The sequence below is a fragment of the Eurypyga helias genome, unplaced genomic scaffold, assembly GCF_000690775.1.
Source record: "Eurypyga helias isolate BGI_N326 unplaced genomic scaffold, ASM69077v1 scaffold3418, whole genome shotgun sequence".
Taxonomy (NCBI): Eukaryota; Metazoa; Chordata; class Aves; order Eurypygiformes; family Eurypygidae; genus Eurypyga; species Eurypyga helias.
Genome location: NW_010267427.1, coordinates 25,217 through 31,715, shown reverse-complemented (window position 1 = coordinate 31,715; position 6,499 = coordinate 25,217).

The following is a 6,499-nucleotide window of genomic DNA, read 5'->3' as shown; positions in this document are numbered from 1 at the left end:
GGGCAGGGCCGGGGTTGGGAGCGCCCGGGGCAGCCCGGGGCTAACGCCTCTACGCCGCTCCAGCGAGCTGCTTCCTTGAAGGTGCTTTTCGCCATCCTGTTGCTAGGATTAAGCCCTTTGCGTTGCAGCATGGAGAGGCTTTTGTTTGAGTTAAATTCAGACCTCTTGATGTGTCACCTGACAGTCTTGTGGTTTTGGATGAATATGGCTCATTGCTATTATTAACCTGAGTTGGCAGCCGGGCACAACAGGAGTTTACAGGGATTTGGAAAAGTGGAACTGCTCGGGGGACAAAGATGCTTCCCAGGTACGGTCACTGCACAGTTCTTGAGGTTATTTTAATTATTTGAAAGCTTAATGTTTTCACTGTGATGAAAGTATTTCTTTTCCAGAGACGTGAAGCTTTTAGAGATTTATTTTTTTTAATGATTCTTCTTACGAACGTATGCTAAATAGCACTAATGCATTTTACTTTCCCCAAATTGGTTCTCTCTGTTGTAATTTTGTGAAGGGAAGTGTACTGATTAACACAAAACACTGTGTACGTATGCTAAATAGCACTAATGCATTTTACTTTCCCCAAATTGGTTCTCTCTGTTGTAATTTTGTGAAGTGTACTGACACTGTGTTCAGTGCTAGGGGATTTAAGTGAAAGGAGCTGTCTCTCGTTTGTGTGGGTTTTTCATTAGAACAGGTGTTTCAAAAGAACACGGAGAGCTTGTGTGTGTACGTGCCTGTGTTTGCACGCATACGCGTGCTTAAATCAGCTAAAAGCTGAACAGGTACTTTTTGAAATGACGTACGTGAAGCGGTCCTAAAAATAATGCTATGAAAATACTAATAGTATTTGTAAATTCTGAAGCTGTGTAAGTGGCAAAGTTACTCAGCATGCTACGTGTCTTTAACAGAACCTTCCAACCTACTTATTTCAGTATCACGCTCCAGATGATGATTAATGTGTTGACTAGACTGCACCTAACCTGTATATATTATGCCTTTTTGCTTGTGGAAAGGCAGCTGGCTCATGCGTTGGACTTCAGAATATAAATTAGGCATCTTAATGAGAGCCAAGTGACTTGGTAGGAGGGAGGAAAAAAAAATGAAAACAAACTAAAGTCAGCTTCGTATACAGTTAAAGCTTCAGAGCCGGGGACCTTGGGAGCCAGTTGAAGTTTGGGTCCAGGTTTATTATGCTGAGTGTGAGATGCCTGGCTGAGGGAGCGTGTGCCTGGTGTACAGTATGTGCTTCGTATAAGCAGCACAACTTTTCCTGGGGCTCCAGCAGTGCAGCTATTCAAGGTGAGGATTGCTAAGCTGATAAAGGAACGAGACAGATTTATAGACCTAGTGTGGAGCTGACCTCTGCGGTGCTGTGGATGTGTCACCCTCCTTCAGGAAATGAAAAGGGGGGGCTTGGGTTTGTATTTTTTTTTTTTTTAAAGAAACATTATTTCCTTGCGATAAACATTAAAAGATAGAACTGCTACAAGCAGTCGCCCACGGTGAGTGGTTGTCCCTGGGACGATGTCCCGTCTGTCAGTTCTCCCAGGCAACCCCAAGCAGAGGTCCCTTCTGCGAAAGCCCTGCTGAGGTCAGGGTGACAGCGGGCAGCGTCGCTCCAAGAGCTGGGCAAGCTCCTTCGCAATCGATGGTCACGGGCTCCCACCATGGCCTTGGCCGAGGCACAAACGCTGTTTTTCTCTGCAGAATCAGCAGGCATTCACCACATCAGTCACACAACCCTGAAGTGACCTCAACTCTTGTAGAGACAATTATCTTGCACAATTTTTTTCTAAGTATAGACCCCGTGGTTTCTCTAGTTTAGGGATGATCTTCCTCCTCACAGCCTTATGGTCACGTAATGTCACCAGCATTTGAATGGAATGTCTTGCTGAGAACGCCAGCTTTGCAAATGGGCAGTGCAGTCTGGGTCATCCTTACCACGTGAATCCTGATAAAGTTCTTTTGCGTTTCGAGCATTATTATTAAAAAAAACAGATAACCTGCCCATGCCTTGTTAAAAAAAGCCAATGGGTGGTCTTCCAAAGCCGGAAGCATCATTACCATGCTGTACATTGCTGTTTTCATTGCTTCCAAGTTAGTTATTGTCTTTCAGAAAGCTCTACACAGCTGTCTGGGTACAATAATGGTCAAATAATAAGTGACTTATTGAATTGAGGAAGAATTAAGATATGTGCAGTACCCTCCCCACGTGTTCTATATACTCAACTTTGGTTGTATCTTCCCAAAGCCGAGAGAAAAAGAAATGCAGTAACACAGGAATTTGGGCAGGAGAAGGGAACCCCTTGTTGGAAAAAGCATTTCAGTCAGGGGTGAGAGGTGTATGATGTGATGGTTGGACGAGGCAAGAACCGTTTTCCTTCTGCTTCTGATCACCCTTCCCTACAAGAAAACAACCGCAGGATCCCAACTACTACTGGGCTGTGTATGTGCAGGTGATCATGCTTCAGTGAGAATGAACATCTCCGTGGAATCTGGAGATGATCCACCTATGGAGCATCCCAGTGCACCCAGTGGAATGGTCTCGCAGGTCCAGCGAAAGCTCGTCGAGACAGGGACAGGCTGTGCCGCGCTCCTGTAGAGGTGGGCTGGGTCAGCACCACCAAAACAACAATGATGCATGAAGAGCATCGTCTGTGGGAGCCGGGGCAGGCACTGGGATCCCTCTGCTCTGATGCTCAGCTAACAGCGTGAAGAAAGACAGGTCCTCCCATGCAGAGCCGAGTGAGGAGGGCACGGGGCAAGGTGGGTCTGCAGCCTGCGCTGCCCTGCCTGTTCCTGTCAGCCGTTTAAAAAGGTGCTAACATGAAAAACACGCAGAACAGATAAGCTAGCATAAACTATAAATATAATTTGCGTAGATGCGTTTAAAAATAGTTCGAAGTGATTCATCACCAGGCAGTTTTTATAACTATGGGTAACATGATGTAGGAAAACAATAGTTTGACTGATAGTTTCAACTTACTTTTTCAATGATTAGTCATGTTCTGGTTTTGAGCTGCTTTACCTTTTATCAAACTCTTACAATTCCAACCTGCTGAATATCTTGACCAGTTTGCTTCAGTTGCTTTTCTTTAAGACTTCTAAAATATCTCTGTGTGTTAATTATTAAAAAGCAGTTGGGTGCTATCTAAGCTGTGTTAATGTGAAATAGTTTTAAAAGTAAAGTCTGGGGCAGGAGGAAAATCTCTGTCAAGCTGAACCTTTAATGCCATGAGAAGTGCTGTTCGTGTTGTAGTGGAAACGAGGAAGGAATGTGTTTGTTTTCAATTACAGGGAAAAAACTTGTATTTTAATTGATGGAGTGCTAACGAAGGATTTCTATGTTTGCCATTTGATCTATTAGAACTTGCACAGTGTAATAATACAACTTTAAGGCCATTTGGTTGCCTCTTGCCAAGAAATGTCTATGGCAGTAATAAACCCCAGAAATCAGATACGTGAGAAACCATCCTTGGAGAGCATTTGGAGTTCTGGAGTGCCATACAGCTTGCAGTATGGGTGTCAGGAGGCATGTAATGGATCTGTAAATGTAAACTACAGATAACATTCCTAGTGGTTGAAGGTAAAAAGGGCAGGAAAACAAAACGGGTAAAAGAGAAGAGCTGGACAACAGTCGGACTTAAGTGTGAACATGCATTAAAACACTGTTTTTCAGGCCTTGATTTCATTAGGAGGAGGAGAAGTTTGCCTTTTTGTCCCAAGTAATTCCTTCCCTTTCATGCTTTGTACTCCCATTGGTCTCTGTACTGGGGCGTTGGACCAGGTGACCTCCAGAGATCCCTTCCAGCCTCAACCAGTCTGTGGTTGCGTGAGATCTGGTTTTACATGGCTTGTTTCTTAACTATCACAGCATTTATACATCAGTGGATTTCTGTCACATTCCACTCATATAGGTATTTCAGAACATCTCAGTCTGGAGGAATTGCTGTTTTGTGTGGTGGAGATCTCCACAGGTCTGGTGTCAGAAGTAATTTATCACTATTTCTCTTGCTCGACACGTGAACTCACAGCCCTAACTTCGTACAAAGTCACAAACGCTTCTGCTGGTGAAAAGATTGTTGGGGTTTTCTTGGTGGTTCTTATGCTTGTTTGTTTGTTCTGGGCTTGGTTTTGTTTTTCTTTAAATATAATGAGTTTCAAGGAAAGATCAAAGAGTGGTAGATCATCATGCAGGAAAATGTCCTCGTTAAGAGAACCGTCACCTCCAGAACAGCATGGGAGATGGAGCCTCACCTTTCATTAACATCGCTACAACATCTGATTCTGTCTCCTGGTTTTCCTATAAGAATCTCAGGAAAACATCAGTTAAATGTCAAAGTTGGTTTCCATTTATAAACAGAACTAATTATATTCAGAAGATCTAGGTCAGTTTTCATCTGCCTGAAGAACTGTGCTGGAGCATTGCCCTGTTACACTTGTTCGGAGAACGTGCCCCGTGTAGTACACGCAGGAATCGGTACATATCTGGGGATAATCTATCCAGATATCGAGCTTAACGGTATTTTAAAGCTGCTAACCACAGCAAAGCTATGCTGTGTCTCTCTTCCTCCAGAAAAATGTGCCTGGCTGGGGGCGAGCTGGAGGTGCCAGCCTGCCTCTGTTTACTGTCTGTCTAAATGAACTTTCCCCCAGCTCTCCTAAAGTTTCTGCTGGTTTGGGAAGTGGCCCACTATTGCCAGGGAATGTTTTTGCAAGGCTGAAATGTGCTTAAGGGCTCTGTTATGTAACAGAGATAACGCTTGTTTGGAATTACGACAAATTATAATGGATAATATCTACTAAACGCTTGTCTAGAGAAAGTTTAAAATGTCATGTGAAGAAGCTGCGAAGTAAACAAGCTCTTGTTACCCCCATCAAATATGTTTCTGAATACAGCAGGAGTTTTATATTTAGCTTTCTCTCCTCTTAGTGTGTAATCTGCTCTTGGAGCTTTTTATAAGTAGACTTTCCTAAGATGTGGAACAGCTACTGTCCTTCTTTGCCGGTAATTTCTAAGTCAGATATCAAAAGTACTAGGTAATGGAAGACATGCTTCTGTCGGAGTGTGAAGGAAGTTCAGTTGCGTTATGAGGGCCGAGCAAGCGATCGCACCTTTTTGGCAAGCAGTTCATTGTTATGGTCACCTGCTGTTTCTTCATAGGAGCCACAGTGGCCTCTCTGGAAACAAAATGAGTTTCCAGACTTCCACTGGTTTTGCTTAACCATAAGGTGAATGGAGGCCAGCTTATCCAGCGGCCTCGCTTGCGTCCTCACCTCCAGCCAGAGTCAGGCTCTCCTGAAACCCTCCCCGGCTCTGGTGCCTCAGCTTCTCGGTAACACTCCAAATAGGCATCAAACAGTACGTATTTCTTAACGTTTTCTGAGATGCAAGGTGGAGCTTATTAGCAGAACCCCCGGTGGTGCAGGCTCTGCGCTGAGGTTGTCACCGTGCGTGGTTTTGGGTAGAACTTGCTGGGTTTGCAGGCCGCTCTGCGCGTGGGCATGTCCCTCAGAGAGCGCGCAGCTCTTTGCCCCCAGATCCACGCGTCAAGTTATTTCAGTTTCAGGTTGCTCAAACTTTCTTCTTGTAATAAGTTGCTTTTGGCATTTGTTGCACACTCTCTTCTCTGCAGCTTCTCTTTTTCCTCTCCTGTTGCTAAACGGTGGGGCTGAGCAGATTAGGAAATGGATTTCCTCTCAAGGCACCGAATAACTGTATGTCTTGATGCTTACTTTCACCTCGCTGGGACTACACTAGGTGTAAAGCCTCTGAATCTATATTGGACAGTCTTAAAAACTTCTGATAGGCAACCACTGCTTTGGTGATCAAACGGATCTCTGCTACGCCCTATTCTAGAAGTTGTTGGGTTACACACGAGTGTACTGGTCACAAAGCATGGGAGCAGTCAAGGAAGCCTTTAGTTGATGAATTAGAGCGACACAGGGGAGGAAGATTTACCACAGTCTTGGAATCTAGCATGCCAGGTTTACTTTAATCTGTATTATCACACATGGGTGTCTTTCTGCTGAAATAAATGTACAGCTCCTTGTAAACTGGGAGCCTGTATCTGTCATTAATGGCTGGAAACTTCCAGGGCCTCGTTTCTCACTTCTTGGGGTTTCATGCTAACCCTGCTTGCCTAAAAGCCAAGGATAAGGAAGATAGGATTTCAGTTGATCTAGGAAATGGCTCGTAACTGGCTGAAAGATGATTCCTGTTGGTTTCATGGATAGAGCAGGCATCTTGTTTCCTATCTTCCAAGAACTGAAGATGGATTCCTAACTCCATGGGCAACAATGCTTGCTGGGCTTTAAAGTGATGGCATTTTTTTAAAATGGAAATTTAAGATGATGGCTACAAAGCACCCTTGAAGCTAAGGTTATGCTTTGGTATTCCGACCTGAGCCCTGGAAGCTCTCCCTTTGCAGAGCTTCTCTCAAGTCAGCAGCACTGGGGAAGGCAGGGACTCAGGAAAGCTCCTTTCCTTGTTTCTGAC